This window comes from Protopterus annectens, chromosome 3.part0, assembly GCF_019279795.1.
Source record: "Protopterus annectens isolate FY-2018-M chromosome 3.part0, PAN1.0, whole genome shotgun sequence".
Classification (NCBI taxonomy): domain Eukaryota; kingdom Metazoa; phylum Chordata; order Ceratodontiformes; family Protopteridae; genus Protopterus; species Protopterus annectens.
The window spans coordinates 1,136,002,737-1,136,023,356 of record NC_056731.1 but is presented as its reverse complement, the minus strand read 5'-3'; the positions used below and the strand labels follow the sequence as shown (position 1 = coordinate 1,136,023,356).

Sequence of the window (20,620 nt, the reverse complement as noted above, 5' to 3'; positions counted from 1 at the left end):
GATATCCTCTATTTAAGAACATCTTGTGAATAACTTCCAATTCTGTTTCCATGATGGCTCTACTGGAAGACATACGTGCAGCACGTATACACTGATCTTTAAATACGTTCTTAAAAATATGTGGAGGATGGTTACTTCCAAAATCCAAATAATCATTGGAAAAAGTCTCCTTTCTATAAATCTTAGATTCAAAACTAGAACCATTATTTTTAATATATGTATCCAAGTAAGGTATCCCTTCATATTCAACTCGAAACGTGAATTTTAAAAATTCCGTTGTGTTATTTATATACTCTATAAATTTGTTAATATCATCAGTTGTTCCCTTCCATAAAATAAATAAATCATCTAAATATCTGGTATACAGCACAATATTTTTCTTGAAAAATTCACTACTGAATATATGTTCAGATTCCCACTCTAACATGACAAGATTGGCATAAATCGGGGCACAAGAGGCACCAATAGCGACTCCTCTGGTCTGCCTAAATAATTCCCCTTGAAATTGAATATAATTGTGCTCCAAGATCAATCCCATCATGTCTACAATTAAATTAATCTTGTCCCAACTTAGGGCAGAAAATTTACACAAACTATTGTTGAAATATTCTAAACCTATTTCTTTTGGTATGCAAGAAAGTAAGTCAACCACATCCAGTGTAAGGAAAATGAGATCACTGTCCCATAGATCAGGGGTTAATTTTCCCAAAAAATTCCAAGAATCTTTTGTTAAGTGTGTTACATTTTGGTATACGTGTTTGGTCCATTGATCTATTGTAACCCCTATGTTGAAAGTCTTGGACTTGGATCCTGATATTATAGGTCTAAAAGGTGTTTTTTCTAAACATTTATGTATTTTTGGAATGCCTATAATATTAGCCATTCTAGGAAATTCAACTCTTAAAAATTGGTAAATGTCATTAGTTATTCGATTGTCTAATAAATATTCCTCTAGTGCAAGGTCAATCCTTTTGTGACCTATATTCACTTGATTTATAGACACTTCTTCATAATTACCTGACAAGTGTAGGATGTTGTATATTTCACTGTTGTAATCTAAAGTGTTGAGTAATACAATACCTCCTCCTTTGTCTGGTTTCATAATTCTGACGTTCTTATTCGTCACCAAATAATCTAGACATTTCCTTTCTATTACAGTTAGATTGTCCTTGTATATATTTGCATAATCCTTATTAGTTCTGATGTTGTTGTGTAAGTAATATAAGTCCTTACAAACTAGTTTCTCATAGTGGGCTACTTGAGGGTGGTAAGCAGGTACAAAAACACTTTTCTTGGATAATTTGTTGTTTGGTTCTAATCTACTTTTAGTATCCTCATTTTCATTAAACTGTATGGCTAGATTTAATCTACGACTAAATAATTTTATTTCCTTGACCATATCTACTATATCGAAATGGGCAGTTGGAATGAATTTCATGCCTTTGATAAATAAAGTGAAGAATTCCTGCTTGACCTCTAAATCCATGTAATTAAATACATTAAATCCTTTGTAAGTATAGGTTATATTACGTGGTGTGTTGGCATCATTAGATCGTGGAAATTCTTCTAATGCCTCTAATGTAGGGCTACCAATATTCTCTATACATAATAGCTCAGGTGTGTGATTAATAAAAGGCTTGCTCACAATAGGATTTTCCTCTAATGGTAATATCTTCTGTATTGTTTTGGAGCTGGGAAGAATCTTCCCCCCTGAAAATTTGTATCATTCTCCTTCCTACCCATCCGATCAAGTCCTTCAAAGTCATGGTCATATTTTTTCCTGTCATTTGGCCACACATATGCCCTATTGTTTTTGTATGACTCCATGTCTCTTTCAATTTTCCTGAGTTTCCTATTGTATATCAAGTTAACCTTGTTCTCTGCTGTAAAAAACTGTTTATGATATAAGTCATTCCATTGTTCAAAACTCGCATCATGAATAATTTCTTCATTTAAATTTTCAATTTCCTTAGTTAAAACCAACATCTTTTCTTCATTGTATTTAATCAATTTTCTCATGTAAATAAAACCAAATTCATCAAAAATATTATTAAAATCTACAATACTAGTATTGTTGTATTCTATGCCTAAGGGAAGTTTAAAAAACCTCAATCCCTTGGGCACAACCTGAAGGCTTAAGCATTGTTCTAAATATGCGCTGTCAGTCTTAATACTTTTTATATTCACTAATTTCTTGCCTAAAGCAAGTATACGCATTTTCATTGTATCACCGGATGTACTACCATTCCTCCTATTGTTATTACAATTGGTACCATCTTTTTTAAAATTAATATCATCATTTAAAAACAAGTCCATAGTGTCTAATTTGTGATCTTTCTTAGAGTCCTGTAAAATGCGTCCCTTAGGACCAGGAACATTCAAATGTTCGTTGGAATTTGTAGTGTTACCAAAACATACAGTACCTTTACTTCCTTCAGCCTTCTTAGCGATAGAAGAGTATGTTTTGATACCTTCACGATACTTAGGTTTTGTTCCCATTCTGTTCGTTTCATTTTCAGAATGGAACAAGCTGAAATCAAATGTAAATTCTGCTTCGGGGGATAAATGTATCTCATTAGAAGCAGAATATTTCCGTTGTGTCAGTTCAGTACTTGCCGTTACTGTTCGTTGCTGTCCGTTAGGGATATCCTCAGAACTATTCTGATTAGGTAAACTGTTAAAGTTAGCTTGAACTTGCTGAAAGTTATTAGCAACTGGAGAACTCTCCGTGACAGAACCTTGTTTAACTGCGTCTGTTAACTTGCTGACCAAATCGAGCAATTTGCTCACATCAGCTTGTAAAGCGGTGACTTCCGCACGAAGTGTAACAAGCTCATCCCTGTCCCATGAAGCCGGAGGGGTGTCGGTGGACTCAGCCATCAGGATGGACCAACCACGAACTCAGCAAAAGGAACAACGAAATAAGGTAAACAATTCCAAATGTAGAGACCAACATGACAAGACCACAGCTCGGACAATGGGGTGAAAACAGCTGATTTATTGAACGGACAAAGACGAACAGAATTCCAATAGAAATATAATCCTGGTTAAGCGCTACACCGATATTTACATATTTATTGATCATTTTATTTATTTAGAGCATACAAGTTGTAGATTGAGACATTTTAGTATTTAGTATTTTGTACTCATCTTTACATACATATATATTATTGTTACTGTTCAACTCGCACTTTTAACTTTCAATATTTTCAATATTTTAATATCTTAAATAACTTTTAAACAACATTTTAGATTCAATGTATTTTAAGTATGCAATTAGTTTCTCATGTATCTCTTTTTTACAAGTATCATAACATATAACAGGCTTGCATTGTTCTGATTTATTTATTGATTATGTTTTTGCTAGGTTATTAGCCATATTTTATGATGTGATTAATCCATTATTATGCATACAGTTTATTCAGGTTTTGTTCATTGCCCTTTAAGCGCAACACTGAATTTTGGCGCCAAAATGTTTTTAAATAGTGCAATTAAAGGTGTATTCTTGGTTCTGAGGAAGTCTGCCGAATTGCAGATGAAAGCGCTTAACCAGGATTATATTTCTATTGGAATTCTGTTTGTCTTTGTCTGTTCAATAAATCAGCTGTTTTCACCCTGTTGTCCGAGCTGTGGTCTTGTCGGGTTGATCTCTACATTTGGAATTGTTTACAATATTTGACAAAAGCTAGGAAGGATTTTTGCCAGGCTGAAAATTTATGTTCACAGTTAGCAACATTTGATGCATCTCTGATGGTTGTTAATGCTAGGAGCATTAATAAGTTTTTTTATTAGAAAATCTGGAGCATTCCCACAAGATTGATGCTGTTATTGTTTGTGAAACATGGTTAAAGAACAATGACCGGAAACAAGTTCTGTCAGGGTATATATGTTTTTACTATAACATTCTAAAACATCAGGTGGAGGTTTCTGATTGGGATTAAAGATAGTTATGAGACCTGAATTATTACATGTTCAGTGATAACAGCAATACTATAGACTGTAATTGTAACAGTAAAGGCAACCCTGGAGCATATAACAATTGTTGGAGTGTATAGACCACAAAAGTCAGGTGCTGATGACCTAGAGAAATTCATAGATTTCTTGCATGAAATACAGGATGGAAGAATATTAGCTAGGGCTTAAATTTATCAGAAACAGACTAGAAGAATATTGATTCAACAACATTAATAAGGAAATTGTTCACAACGTATGCACAGGAACAACAGTTGCTTCAGATTGTAAAAAAAACTACCAGGGAATGGAACTTCCTAGACATTGTTTGTGTTCCTAAAGAAATTGCTGTTACTTTAAGTCAGTTTTTACCACCATTGATATGCAGAGATCATGGAGTTATAAAGGTTAATTTGTTGCTAGATAATTCTGCCAAACTGAAATCTAAACCAGTGCACAGAAGGTTAATTACAGATTATATGGAAGTAAAACTAACTGTAGTAATGTATTTAGTGAAAGTTTTGAAAGAGAAATTGAGTCCAAAAAAATTTAAAGAAGTGTTTAACATCAGGATCTAGCTTACAACATCAGGGGGATATAATTCCCAAAGAACAAGATATCTGATTAAAGTGAGAGACAAAAGAATATAAGAACTGCAAGAGAGGTCAAACTACAAATTTGAAAACTGAAATAAATAAGCTGGACAAACAAATTAAGCATAGAGTAAGACAAGATCAAGAAAAAATGTGAAGGAATTTTATATAAAGATATTGAGCATAATAGGAAACTTTTTTATTGATACATAAGATGTGGAAGGAGTAAAGACATACAGATCGATAAACTGTGCAGATTCTAAAATTTATTCTCAGACACAACAGATTATAGATATATTTACAAATTCTTATGCAAAACAGTTTGGCGCCACAAAGGGGGTGATAAGTTGTCCTAGTAACATCCAGGTAACCTCATATACTGGAATCAAATTAATATTGAAAAAGAACTGCACAAACTGGATCCAAACAAAGCACATGGAGGAGACAGAATTAGTAATAATGACCTGAGAACACCTCAGCAAGAACTTACAATACCATTATAGCTGTTGTTTACTAGGTCATATAAAGGTATACATTCATGTTGTCATAACTGACAATGTCAATCATGCATTTGACCAAACCAAATGTGCGAATTTCAAACTTAGACATTTGCAGAAGTTCGAAAGTCAGCAAATTGAGCAGCTGATTCGCTGATTTTTTAACTGAAATGTCAAAGACGCATTGTAATGCAGGGGGGCAAGCCCCCCTGTGCCCCCCACACCCCCTACTTTAATATACTAACTCCAAGATCGCACTACATTGGGGAAAGGGATCATTTCCCGATCCCCGCTATAGTGCAATCCGCACCCACAATGTTGAATCTGCAATGAGCGAATTTTTGAGGTTTTGCCACTTTGAAAAAGTGGATTTGCACGAGTGCATAACGCACTTTTAAAGGTAAACGCATATAAATATGGGGAGATTCCTCTAGATTGGAGACATCCACTTATTAATCCCGTCTTTAAGGGAAAGGGGAGTAGGACAAACCCAGAGTTATATAGACCCTTATGTCTACTTTCATGTTGTGGAAAAATAATGGAGAAGCTAATATTGGATAAATTATTGTCAGAAATGGATAGGTTGGACTTGAAACCATATATCAGCCTGCATATACTGAAAATAAATATATTACCACCTGTAACATGATGATCTATAACAATATAATAGCTATGAATGATAAATTGTGCTGTGATGTAATTTATATAGATTTAACTTCAGCATTTGACAGGCTCATACACAAAACATTGACCAGTAAATTAGAACAACTAGGTATAGATGTATTTTTGATGAAATGGATAGCTGCATGGCTTACAAATAGGACATGGCAAGTATTATACAGCAACTGGACAGGTGAAATTCTTGGCTACAGTCAGGGTGTCCCACAGGGCTTTGTCCTAGGCCCGTACTCTTTCAGACCTAACTTTTTCATCTGAGTTGTTCTACAGTCTCAATGCAGATGACCCGAAATTGGGTAAACTGATTACATATGTTACAGATAAGGCATGTCTGCAAAAAACTTGACTAAGTTGACTATTTGGGCACAGGAGAATAATATGTTGCCAAACACATCAAAAACTAAGCATATGAGATTGGGGAGACATAAATTCAAAAATGAATATTTAATACAGCACACAGTGATTTGAAACTGTAGACTCATTTAAGGACCTGGGTAAATGGGTAGATCCAGCTGTGAGTTTTCTAATCATAACAACCAATTGTTCAGTGATAGATATAGAACCATAGGTTGTATAAAAAGATTTATAAAGTCTAAGAAATCAGAAATGATGAAGTAATTGTTTGTTAGTTACATTAGACACAAACTTGTATATGGAATAACAATATGAAAACCTTATAAAAAACAAGCATGAGTAAACGGGAAAGAGTACAGCAGAAATGCACCAAGTGCATCCATGGATGTGAAAGTTTAAGTTATTATGAAAGACTAAAATATCTGAACGTGTACAGTATCTCTTATAGATATCTAAGAGGAGATCTTATTCAGGTATATAGGCATTTAGAGACAACTACCTCTGGGAATGTTTGGGTTTATCAAAAAGTAGTAGAGAATCATCAGAAAACCTATATAGAAGATTCTGTAGGAATGAGAAATGTACTAATTGATTCTCTGAGAGTGCAGCTGATGTATGGAACATACTACCAAATTACAATAAAGCAAGTACTAGTTTAGATATTTTTAAGAACAGCTTGGACCCTCTTATTATGGAAGAAGTGTTTTGGTATATTGGCAAGCTAGAAGAGCATTAATGGCTGTGCTTGAAATATTTGTATGTAAGAAACCATGGAGAGTTTGGCAGTGGGCGATGTCTTCAAACCGTTTTCTAGCAGCAACGCACATACCTGGGACATACAGTGTCCTGGCGGGCAAATTGAGTAGAACTGTACTGTTGCCTCATGAGTGGTCTTTCAACAGAACATTGATAATGGAGATTTTCAGACACTGAGACTAACCTTGCTGCACCCTTTTGGCTTTGTACCTCAACAACAGATGCAGAAGTTACTTCATCCTCATCCCTCCAGAGGGACAGTCACTGAGACATGCTCTAGTCCATCTTTTGCCCCCGGTCACCTTTTTGCCTTTCCACCAATTCCCCTTATCACCAAGTTCATTCAGAAAGCTATGGAATGCAAGACCAAGGTAATCCTCGTGGCCCCTTTTGGCCTTGGCAGGTATGGTTCCCCTTTCTTTGGCCTCATCTAGTACACCCACCATGGGTTCTGGATCCCATTTGAGTTACTGTTACCAGATCACAAGACCCTAAAATTGACTGCATGGTTTCTTCAAATTTAACAATTGCCAAAGATGCCACGCTTTATCCATATGATATCTCAAAGGAACTCAGACAAAAAGATTTGCCAAAGCAAATGGAAGAGTTTTCCATTTGGGCCTCTTCTAAGGGACTAGACCCATTTTCAGAACATTTACCTGAAATTTTTAAATGAGCAAACAATAGTGAGCAGATGAAATGGAGCAGAAAATAAACAACATAGTCCAGAATATGTTCTGATGGAAGAGTTTGAAGAGCAGTCAAATACAAAATGAAGTATGTGTACTGGAGCCCACTAAGGGGCGCAGCACAGTGACACAACAGATAGTGTTGTCACCTCTGTTTCCCCTCAGGTGCTCTGGCTTCCCTTCACATTCCAAAGACATGAAGTAGGTTGCTTGGATACTCTAAATTGGCTATAGGTGCACATGTGTGGTGTGGAAGAACTACCACAGCAGGGCTTGCCCTGTGGAGGTGTAAACTTTGGCTTTAGATGATTGTCAGTGTTGAATGGCCACCCAACCCCATGTGCAAAGTGGGAAAAGGGGTTGTGGATAGGTGGATGGATTTGGAGAAGTGGAATTTTTTGGAAATAATAAGATTATAATTAATGAATGGTTGAAAAGGCAATGGTATATTGTGCGAAAGGGAGGAGAAAGAGATCTTGCCTTTGTTGAGTTTGTGCATTACGAGGCAGTAAGAGATAACATGATCGATGAGTGTAGTGTTGAAGGGTAGACAAAAAGATATGAGAGTCGGGTATTTAAAGAAAGTTTAGGGAGGGAAGTAACTGATGGATACTAATGGATAGACAATGAAGATATTGAGAGAAGATATGGTATTCTGGAACAAGTGGTTTATCTGGAAGAATTGGAAAGATGTTTTTAAAATGGTTAAAAAAGCAGTATTCCAGGATTGGATGGAACTGGGTTTGGATTTTGTAAATGGTTAGGTAGGCTAAACAAGGCATAAGTGTTAAATTGTTAAATTAGTGGTTTAAGGGACAGGTTTAGAAAAAGAAAAATATCACTGTCACTGCAGAAGGCTGTGGGTTCTACTCCCACAACAAATACATTGATTGCTGACATTGCAGTGTGCAACATTGATGGGAGTGCTGCACTCCTGAGTGTGTCATCTTTTGGATGAGACATTAAACAGGGTCCCATCTGCTTGAGGGGGTGATAATTCAGGTGGAAGCAAAGGATCCCTTGGCACCTACCGAAAAAGAGTAAGGGAAGTTCCCATATTAAGTGGCCAAATTTCTCCTAGTAGTATAAATACCACCTCAAGTCTCCCCTGAAAACTGGCTACAAGCCTAGTGAGACTAGCCCAGTCAACAAAAGATAAATAAAAAAGTATGTCATAGTCTGGTTTAATTTTTATGGATAAAAGATGGGTATGAATGTATGAGTAATTACAGATCTGTTGTACTAATTAATAATAATTGCAAAATGGTGTAAAATTGAGCAGGCCAGGATAAGAAAACTGGCAGGGAATATTCTGAAAGAAGAGAATTGTGGTGTAAAGAGAAACATGTTAGACAGTTGCCTGTGATTCCTAAGAGTATTAGAAGAGTAGAGGGTGAAAGCAGGCTGAAATTCTGCAGTATAGCAAACTTTCTGATAATGTAGGTCATGGGCAGTTGTGACACTGAGGATACTAAGATAATAAAAATAGGTTTGCGAAAAAGTGTATTCTGTTATAGAGATATGTTTTGTAAAAATTCACATTTTATTTCTTTAGTAGATGGTTAACTATGGAAGTGAAGATGGGTAATGGATTAGGCAAGGGTTTCCTATAAATGAGATGTTCTGTTTTGTATTTTTTATGGGTTTTTGCTCCAACGCTTATTTTTGTGACTTGAACATTTCAGAGAGTCCCACTGAAGAGGGCCCCCATAAGCGCAAGTGCAAAAGGAGGCACTTGGACTCCCCTGAGTCCCTCACTACGGACATGGATTTAGATGAAGGAGAAGGTTCCCCCAGGTCACCTCCCAAAGATGTCTCCTTTGGAGACATCATGGAGATCCTCTGCCAGAGGGGAGGTTGTTCAGCCCCAAAACCTTTTACGGATGAGTCCATGTTCCTGGAGGCCTTTGGCACGGGCCCATCTACTTCCTGGGTGTCCCTGCCAGTGGACTCTTTGATGGACCTTATCACCACACGGGCATGGAAGGAGCCTGACACCATAGACCCCATCCCCAAACGCACCAACAAGATTCTTTCTCCTCCCACCAACAAACAACCTTGGTCTAAAGAAGCCCCCGTTGACGCTATGGTGGTCACAGCAGCCACCAAGAAGGAACTGGTGCAAGAAAGTTCCTCAGTCCACCCTCCAGACAAGGAGTCCAGGTCGGTGGATAGGTTTGGGAAGCGCGTTCATTCATCAGTGACCTTTTCCATCCGTGCGCTGAACTATTTGGGACATGTGATACGGCTGCAGCAAGACCTTGTCTCAGAATTCGTTGAGTCTCCCCCAGAGTCTTTATCGCAGCAGGACAAATAACTGTTCTCTGTGAAAATGTCGACTTTGAAGTCGGTATCAAACATGTCCATGCGTCTCCTTTCCCACGCACAGAAGGAGCACCTAGGGCGGCTGGGACGGGTGTAGCCATGAGGCGTCACACCTGGCTCAGGTGTCAGTTTGTGGGCCCTTTCAAGGCGTCATTTACTAATGCTCCCTACGATGGTTCTTCCCTTTTCAGGAAGACAGTACGTGACACTCTTGTCCAGAGTGAAAAAGATGGGAAGACTGTGTCTGCCATCAGGATCCGCTTCTCTAACCCTCAGCGGTCCTTCTCTAGAGACCAAAGAGGGCAAAAGAAGATGTGGTTCCGGAAATCTCGGTTTTCCGGGGAGTTTCAGGACAACTCTTTCCTCAGAGACAGAGGGGGACAGGATCGACGCCGACCCATAGGTGGAGGGAGTCCCAGGAATTTCAGGTCTAGGGAACCTTTTTCTGACAGGCCCACTCAGCAGCCCTGAGGGGTTGCCCGACTGTCCTACTCTGGAGGCAGTCGGGGAGAGATTGTCATTGTACCCAGCGGCATGGGAGTCCATAACTGTAGATCGTTGGATGCTACAAATAATATCCAGAGGCTACACTATCCCATTTGTTGCCTCGCCAAGTGCTACAAGACGCCTCCCGGGTGTCCCACCTGCTCACAGGGAGGCCGCAGCTCTAGAGGTTTTAAAGCTGTTTCACAAACGAGCCATTGATCGGTCCCCCTTGACCAGTCCGGATTAGGCGTTTACTCCAGGTTCTTTTTAGTGCTAAAAAAGACAGGGGACCTCAGGCCCATTTTGGACTTGTCAGCCTTGAACTTGTCTGTTGCCAAACAAAAATTCCAGATGATCACCCTACATTTCATTCTACCTTATCTCCGAGACTGCGACTGGATGTGCTCGTTAGACCTCCAGAATGCTTACTACCATATCAAGGTCCACAGAAGTTCCGGGGGGTTTCTTCGCTTCCAGCTGAAAGCCAATCACTTCCAGTTCAGAGCTCTACCCTTTGGTCTCACCACAGCCCCCAGGGTGTTCACCAAGGTAATGGCAGTAGTAGAAGCTCACCTGAGGCTTCAGGGAATTCAGGTATTTCCTTACCTGGACGACTGGCTGTTCGCTGCTTCCACCAGGCGTCTTCTGTGCTGGCCCAAGACTACTTACTTCTCTTGGCAGATCGACTGGGGATTACAGTCAATGTTCACAAATCTCTTTTGCAACCAGTACAAGTTCTAGACTTTGTCGGGGCACGGCTAGACACTTTGCAGCTCAAAGTTTTCTTAACACCAGACATGATCTTTCACCTCAGGTACCACATCGCTCTAATCGTGAACCTCAAATTTCCAAAGGCGAGCAATGTTCTCCGGGCCCTGGGCTCCATGGCTGCCTCAATCTCTATTCTCCCTTGTGCACGCCTTCATATGCGGGTCCTTCAATGGACTCTAGCTGTCCAATGGTCTTGGCTTGACTTGCCTATGGATTTTCCGATAAGGATCAGTCACACCTGCAGGACGTCTCTCCTTTGGTGGCTCCATTCACCGAGCATTGCAGCGAGACGCCTTTTCATGTCATCTCCATCCCAAGCCACAGTGACGACGGACACCTCCCAAGTTGGGTGGGGGGGGGGCACTGTTCGGGAAGGACAGTCCAAGGCACGTGGTCCCAGATAGAGACCAAGTTGCACATAAATGTTCTAGAGATGAGGGCAGTGCTTTAAGCGTTGAAAGCCTTCCACACTGTTCTTCCTCTGGGTACAATTGCAATTCAGTCAGACATGTCGGTTGTCTAGTATATCAACAAGCAGGGGGAAACCAGATCTTATCCTCTGTGTCGCGAGGCCATGAGAGTGTGGGAGTGGACGATTTCCACCGGTCGGTTTCTGATTGCACGCACATCCCGGGACGCACCAACATATTAGCGGACAGATTGAGTCGGGCTATTCTGATGCCATAGTCTGAAACAGTCAGTAGTGGAGGAGATATTCCTTGCATGGGGGCAGCCTTGCTGCGATCTCTTCACATCTCCTTCCAATGCGAAGTGCAGTGAGTTCTTCGCTCTGATTCCCTCACCAGGGGATGCCCCCAGAGACACTCTAGTCCATGTTTGGCCCCCCGGGCTGCTGTATGCTTACCCACTGTTACCACTCATTCTGAAATTTCTTCAGAAAGCTTGCCAATTGGGGTGCAAAATCCTCATTGCCCCATGCTGGCCTCGTCAAGTTTGGTTCCCCTTCCTTTGGTCTCATCTCGTAGTGCCTCCGTGGATTCTGGATCCCTGCCCCGCATCTAATATCTCATCCTTCAGGTGCCTACCCTCCCAGTCTGGACAGTCTCAAGCTGACAGCTTGGCTGCTCCAGTTCCCTTGATTGCCAGGACTCCCAGTCTTTCATCCCCTGTAAAATCTATAATAGTGGCTTATATTAAAGATTCCACTAGGAAGGTCTATCGCAGTAAATGGAGACATTTCTCCATCTGGGCCTCAGAGAAACCTGGATCCTTTTACAGCCCCTGTTCCAGCGGTGTTGGATTTCTTAACTAGTGTTTTTCAGCAAGGAGCTAGTTCCTCCACGGTGAAAGTACAGCTGGCAGCCATTTCTAATTTTCATGCATGTGAAAATAAGATCGCACTGGCCCTCTTCTAGGCTATGTAAAGCCTTTCTAAAAGGCACCTTTCTTCTGCGTCCTCCCATTAAAGATTCGGTTCCTTCTTGGGACCTCACTTTGTTTCTCCAGTCATTAGTAACTCCTCCCTTTGAACCTGCTGCATCAGTGGATTTAAAGTTTTTGTCTTGGAAGACAGCCTTCCTAGTGGCTATTACGTCGGCTAGGAGGGTCTCTGAGCTGCAGGCTTTGTCTGATGTGCCTCGTTATTTGGTCTTCCATAAGGACAGAGTCTCTGTCCGTACAAATCCTTCGTTTTTACCCAAAGTGGCATTTCAATCAAACATAAACCAAACAATTAATCTACCTGTTTTTTTCCAAATTTTCAGAACAAAGGGGAATATAAGCTTCATTTGTTAGATGTTTATAGACAACTTCATTTCTACCTTTATAGAACACAATCCTCCCGTAAGTCCAATCAATTATTTGTCTCATTTTCTAAACCTTGTTTGGGGAAGGCCATTTCCAAGGTCTCTTTAGCGAGATGGATCACTCTTTGCATTCTACACATTTACAAAGCCAAGGGTTTATCTCCTCCTGGTCTGATTAAAGCTCACTCTACCAGGTCCATGGTGACTTCAGCTGCTTTTTGGTCTAAGTTTCCTTTGGATGACATTTGCGCAGCAGCAGCTTGGGCAAATTCTCTCTAAATTCTCTCTCAGTGAAACCTTTCATCTCTTATTACAAATTAGATCTGATTTCCAGAAGTAGAGCATCCTTTGGCTCTGCGATGCTCAGGAATATCCTTCCATGAGGGCCTCCAAGGATTTGTTGAGTAGCTGGGGACTCTGTCCCACAGATTGTAGATAAAATGAAGTTACCTACTTCAGATAAAGAAGTTATGTGCTCACCATAACATTCCATCTGAGTAGTTATACTTCATTTTTCTGCAACCTTTCCACCCTCCGTCCCCCTGACCTTTTCATGTGAATAAACATGTTAGGTTTATTTAGTTGAGTTGCTAATGTGTATAGTTGCAGCAAACTCGATCTGAGGGAAGATAGGAGATCGTGGTGTATTATGGGTAGGGGGAGGAGCTCGGAGCAGATGCTAGAAAATAAGTTGCCGGCTCGGATCCAATATGGATCTGAATACCCACAGGTTGTAGAAAAATGAAGTATAACTACTCAGATGGAATGTTATGGTGAGTACATAACTTATTTTTTTACTTGACGTAAAAAAAGGCACTAAGTCCAGCTCTGTTGGATAGAGGGATGACACCTTGACTATGAACTTGAAATGGGTTAGCAACTTTTGGATAGGAGAAGTCAGGCAGGGAGGATAGTAGTGAGTGACCAGTGTTTGCTGTCCCGTACTGGGAGGGTGGAAGATGTGTAATCTGCTGCAGTGTAAGCATCCACGGGAGAAGAGATGTTTGACATGTAGTGTTGTTTGGGGCTGGGACAGGCATGTGACTTTGCCAAGCCACCTTCGCATGGTAGTCTTCGTGAGGCAAATACAGAATGATCATTCACACCTACAGTGAAACCTATAGCAGTCCTTTCCTTATGCAAGTGCTCATGTCAGCCACTGATGGAGGGAGTAGGCTGGCCATATAACAAAATACATAATGGCTATCTGTATGGTGGCTTCCCATGATGAGTTGTTCCTCCATGGAGGAGTGAATGATCAGTAGATCACAGGAGTGCTAAAGGCTGGCAGGTGGGGCTGGACAAGACCATATAAAAATGGGACAGAAATTTGTGAGATTGGAAGTTAAGAAGGGGGTTAAGATTCCCCTTCATCTTAAGTTTGCGGATAATGCAGTGTTGGTGGTTAAAAATAGTGGGACAAGAGGTACATAGGACTGTGTTGTGTTTACCTGAGGGGAAATCTAAGCAATATGGAGGCAAAGCATAGATAGAGATGTTTATTTTAATGAAAGGAGATAAATATTAGACATATGGCTTGGGGGAATTGGCGAAGGGTGAATAAGTTATGAGATAGATTAAATTAAGAAGATTGTAAGTTTGTGGAAAGTATTTAAAATGTCTTTTAAAATAGAGGTGAGCTTAATGAATTAGTCTTGCTAGAATTTATTAAGTCATTTAGGTGGAGTGTATAGTTTACTTTAAGATTTAGAAAAAAAGTGGTAGCAGTATTTTGCCTTGTACAGAAGGATCAGTTTAAGGAAGAAAATATACATGATTAATCATGTGCTTTTGACATCTTTAAATGTATGCACTGTTTATATTATGTTCTAAATGTAATAGCATGGTAGTTATTTTTTTTGAGAAACTATACTGTTTTTTGGAAAGGAATCATAGAAAGATAGAAGAAAAGGTACAAAAAGTGGTTGTATCTCCGAGTATATGACAAAGATGTTTGCATGAAAATTAATGTAAGACAAGTAGGGTAAAACTGAAGGATATCGTTCAGTGCAGTAGCTAAGTAGCATTTTGCTACTGAGAGGTGAGAAAGATTACCAGATGAAGTAAAAGAAGTTGATGTTCTTCATCTCACATTGCTGCAGTCCTTACATATGGGTAGTCCGCTGTCCTCGGTCGGCCCGATTACCAAAGTATAAGGCTGACGTCGGTCAAGGCGCTTAGAACTGACATCAGAACGTCAGGGTACAAAAGTGCATGACCGACGTCATATCCTCAGTCTTTTTTGCCGCATGGTCCGATGCAGAAGCAGCGTTGCAAGTGCCGTTCGGCGTTCTGAAATTTTTCGAGTTCGGAGTTTCAGACCGAATCAAAGTTGGCTAAGTACCCGTTAGAATATTTTGGTTTTTCTTGCCTCAGTGTTTTACCGGATGTCAGAAAAAGTGAATAACTGTATTTCTTGTGGGAAACAGATACCGCATAGGGATTATCATTCTTTGTGTATTCCTTGTTTGGGGCCTGAGCACGACGTTGTTGGGTGTCGCTTTTGTGCTAGGTTCAATAAGCGCACTATTAGCGAAGGTTAGATTGTGCTAGGCTGGTCTTCGAAGCGGTGCAATTATAATATGCCGTCGGATTCTCCGGCGCCCGCTTCTTCAAGAAGCGCAAAGACAAAGCAGTTAAACCCAGGCAAGAAGAGTCGTCCGTTCGGACGCCGGTTCTTTAGAGGCGTCAGTGGAACCGGTGGTTCCGACGGAGGCTTCTCTGTAGTCCCAGGGGGAGACTTTGATATTGCAGGATGTGGCCTCTCAGGAGGCAGGTCAGGCTGAAGGGGCTTCCCAGGTTACTGTACTCCTCCCTTCCTAGGGTGGTTAGGCCCTCTCCTTCTGTTTCCAAGGCTTCTCCCAGAGGCAGGCCAGGTTTAGCTTCTGTTGGGGTCACTCCTAGTGCAGCAGGGTCTGTGCCCAAGAAGCACATGCTTAAAATGGCAGAAGATTTGATTACTCTGATTAGAGGTTCTTTGCCCCTCCTGATAAGAGGCCTAGGGTGGAGCCAGAGTTGGGGAGTTTTGAGCAGGCTTGGATGTTTCTGAGTCTTCGGCTGAAGACTTGCAGGAGTACTCTCCTTATTCTGATTCTGATGCAGATGATTCGACTCCTTCTGCTTCTCCTCCAGAGGATTTTTCTTTTCAGAGACTCTTCATTCCATGAGGGAACATTTTAAGTGGGAAGGTCAGGACTTCTCTGATTCCAGGAAAAGGCTTAGGAGTTTTGCTTTTACCCGCATAGGCCCTTGGCTATACCTCCTGTTCTGGATGTTGTGGAAGATGTGTTTGCAGAGGCTTCACTTAATCCTGATTCTCTGCCTCCTGCTCCTGTTAAACCGGATAGGTATTACAGGGTGCCTGAGGCTCATAAATATCTTTATAAGAGTCCTAGGGCGGACCCAGAAACTGTTAGTCAGGGACCTAAGGGTGTCAAGGCCTCTGTTGTAAAAATCCGGTTCCTCCAGATAAAGAGGCCAGAGCTTTGGATAGATGGGGAAAGAAAGTCTATACATCTTCTACCCTAGCTATGAGGGCTTTGAATTGCCAGTTTCATATGTTGAAATATCAAAACTATCTTCTTTCTCAATTGAAGTCTAAGGTGGATGCTCTGGCGGAAGGCATTGAGTGTAAAGAATTACAAGATTTGGTGCATGTTTCAGAGCAGGTGGGTAAGCATTCTTTACAATGTGGTTTTGATGCTGTACAGGCCTCGTCTAAAGTGGCTGCCACTGGTTCAGTTCTTCGCAGGCACGCATGGCTGAGGGATCAGAATTTATCTGACCATGTTAAGACAAGGATTTTGGATGCTCCTTTACGGTCTGATGTGTTGTTTGGTTCACCTGTGGAGTCAGTCTTGAAGAAAATGGAAGACCAGGCTAAGTCCATGCAGGCTGTTAAAGATTTTTTGCAAGTACAGCCTCCTAAGTTTAGTAGGAATTGGCCTGCTAAGGGGTGGACGTATCCTTCTTATGATTCTCAGTCTAGGGGTAGATCTAGACGTGGTAGGGGCAGAGCTCAGAGTTCTTTCAGACCTAGAACAGGGAGTTCACCTGCACAATCTTCGGGTGAGGGCAGGGGCCAGTCCTTTCGTAAACCAGGCCCAATGACCTACCTTTTCAGCTGCCAGATCCTTCTTGCCTGGCAGCTCCTTTGGGAGGAAGGTTGGCACTCTTCAAGGAAAATTGGAATTTGATTACCCAAGACAAATGGGTATTGGATATCATACACCGAGGTTACAAGTTTTATTTCCATACCTTGCCTCCTTTCAAAGGCATGCCGGACGTTCCTCCTCAGCAAAGACTAGAGGCTCACAAACAAATTTCTCTGCTACTTCAAATAAGGGCCATACAACCGGTCCCTCTGCCAGAAGTGGGCCTAGGATTTTATTCTCGCCTGTTCCTAGTACCAAAGAAAGGGAACACGTGGAGACCAATCTTGGATTTATCTATCCTCAACACATATCTGGACATTCCCAAGTTCAAAATGTTGACGTTACAACAGCTTTTACCTCTGCTGGGCAAAGATCACTGGATGGTGACTCTGGATCTCAAGGAGGCTTACCTTCATGTTCCTATCAGGCTCAGTTGCAGAAAGTATCTGCGTTTTGGCTGGGACTTCTCATTATCAGTTCTCTGCATTGCCCTTTGGCTTATCTACTGCGCCCAGAGTGTTCACGAAGGTTCTGGCTCCAGTGATAGCTTTCTTCAGGCTAAGAGGTATACAGATCTATCCTTATTTGGACGATTGCCTGATTCTGGCCCAAGGAAAGGACGAACTTCTTCAGCATTTACAGTATGTGATAGCAGTGCTAAGATGCCTGGGGTATTCTGTGAACGAAATAAAGTCCAGTCTAGTACCCTCTCAGGACATGTGCTTTCTGGGTGTGAGACTGAATACAGCATCCCAGATGGCCTTTTTGACCCCGGACAAACAAAAGAATCTTTCTCTTTACTTCCATCAATTGTCTCATCAGTCCAGGCTGACTGCAAGGACAGTCCTTCAAGCCTTGGGGTTCATGGCATCTTGTATTCTGGTGCTTCCCAATGCCAAACTGCATATGAGGAAGCTACAATGGTATCTCAAAATGTATGGACACAGCACTGCCAAGATATGGACACTGTCATTCAGATAATACCTTGCATTCAAAAGGAATTTTTGTGGTGGGCTCAGGAATGTCACCTAAACAAGGGACTCTCTGTGACCCGGCCAGAGGCGAGTCAGATTCTAACGACAGATGCCTCAGACAAAGCTTGGGGAGCTCATCTAAATGGAAAGTGGGTACAAGACACGTGGCCTGCCAGACTTCAACATCTGCATATCAACTTGAAGGAGATGTTAGCAGTCCAATTTGCATTAATAGCTTTCAAGGATTTACTTCTTCCAGGGCAGGTGTTGGTTCTAACAGACAACACAACTGTCATGTGGTACATCAACAAGCAGGGGGAAGCATTCTTATCCTCTATGCAGACAAGCAATGATTTTGTGGGAGACTGCTCTCAGTTTACAGCTAAATCTTCAGGCAAGGTTTCTGCCGAGCACAGAACTCCTTAGCAGATGTGTTGAGCAGACAAATTATGGATCCCCACGAGTGGAAATTGGATCCTCATGTATTTCAGAAATTGACAGTGTTATGGGGAACTCCAGACATAGATCTGTTCGCTTCTCCACTAAATTACCAGCTGCCAAAGTTTTGCACAAAAGGTTTCATCCCACAGCTTGGAAAGTGGATGCTCTCTCATTCAATTGGAGCAATCTTCATGTGTATGCCTTTCCACCTCTGCCTCTCCTCCCAAAGGTACTCCTGAAGGTCAGACAGGACAAGCCAAAGATGATTTTAATAGCTCCAGATTGGCCTCGACAGCACTGGTACCCATTACTGAGAAGTCTGGTGCAGGAGCCTCCATGGCCTTTGCCTTGATTCCACACCTGCTGTCTCAGGAGAACAGTCATTTACTCAATGTCAAACTTCACTCTCTACATCTAACAGCCTGGCATATTCTGTTTTAAACCCTGGAGGGTCTCAGCTTCCACAGCAAGTTTTGAATGTTATTTTGGAGGCCAGAAGGCCTAGTACAAGGAAAGTGTACGAGATAAATGGAGGAGATTTTTATTTTGGAGTACAGCAAAGGAATTTGATGTTTCTAAGCCTAATTTAAGTGTGGCTCTTCAATATCTTACTGAGTTACTGGACAAAGGTTTGTCCTTCTCCTCTATTAAGGTTCATGCTGCAGCAATTTCTGCTCACTATGACTGTGACCCACCATTGTTTTCTCATCCTTTGTTTAAGCAATTCCTTAGAGGGGCAAAGAATATAAGACCCCACGTAGAGCTCCTACTCCTGCTTGGGATCTCAATTTTGTGTTGGAGAAACTCACTCTACAACCTTTTGAGCCTGCAGCTACTGCCGAGTTGAAATATTTATCATGGAAGACTGCTTTTTGTTGGCCATTACCTCTGAGAAGGGTTTCTGAATTACAGGCCCTTATGGCGGTTGAGCCTTTCTTAATTTTCCATAAGGATAGGGTATCTTTAGCACTAATCCTTCCTTTATGCCTAAAGTGGTTTCTAGTGTGGCTTTAAATCAAACTATTCATTTGCCTACTTTTTATGCAAACCCCCAAAATAAAGCGGAAAAGATTTTGCACACTTTGGATATACACAGGCAGTTGAGATATTATTTGAGCAGAACTAAAGGGTTCAGGCAGTCTCAGCAGTTATTTGTTTCATTTGCTTTGGGTTCTCAGGGCAAGCCTGTTTCAAAACAAACTATTTCTAAGTGGATTGGGTTTTGTATTGCTTTCTGTTATTCCCATCATGGTAAGGAGATTCCAGCTGGGATTAGGCCTCATTCCACTAGGGCTACTGCCACTTCTACAGCTTTTTTAAGGGGGGTGGCAACTAAAGATATTTTGGAGGCAGCTACTTGGAGTTCAGTGCATACTTTCTCTAAGCATTACCACCTTCCACTTTACTCTAAATCTAGGGCTGGTTTTGCCACTGCAATTTTACAGGGCATTTTGGCAGCTCCTAATGCTTTATAGTTTTGCCATCCTCCCTTACCTCTGCTTTGGGATTCTACCCATATGTAAGGACTGCAGCAATGTGAGATGAAGAACATAGTACAGTTTTGTACCTACCATAAATGTAGATGTTCGAAGATCCACATTGCTGCAGTCCAATTTACCCTCCCTCCTTCCCCTCTATAGTTAGAGGCGGTTGTGTGGTTTGGGTTGTGAATATTGTAAATAGGATTAGTGCAGGGGTGGTTGGTTGGTTTTTTGCTGTCTTTGGGTTTTGGCCTTTCTTTTTAGGGCCTTCTGACATCTGGGGCAAGAAAAGACTGAGGATATGACGTCGGTCATGCGCTTTTGTACCCTGACGTTCTGATGTCAGTTCTAAGCGCCTTGACCGACGTCAGCCTTATACTTTGGTATTCGGGCCGACCGAGGGCAGCGGACTACCCATATGTAAGGACTGCAGCAATGTGGATCTTCGAACATCTACATTTATGGTAGGTACAAAACTGTACTTTTTGTGGAAGCTAAAAAGGTATAAAAGACACCAGTGGTGAGCACACTAATCTAGGCAACTCGTTACATTGTGAAGTGGGTCTGTCCCTGAGAATAGAAGCTCCAAGTAATGATGCCACACTTATTATTGGTAGAAAGGGTAAATCTAACAATGTTGGCCCATCAAAGAGGGCCCTCTCATAGATCAACTGATATGGTAAGAAGTGTTTGTTATAGTTAAT

General features: G+C 41.3%; 1 protein-coding gene across 3 annotated transcripts in view; it reads left to right on the top strand.

Annotated features, from left to right (window-relative positions):
• The window catches only part of RBBP8 (RB binding protein 8, endonuclease), a 2,682,217-nt gene that overhangs the window by 1,782,544 nt on the left and 879,053 nt on the right, over positions 1 to 20,620 (top strand). The gene's annotated exons all lie outside the window — the stretch shown is intronic.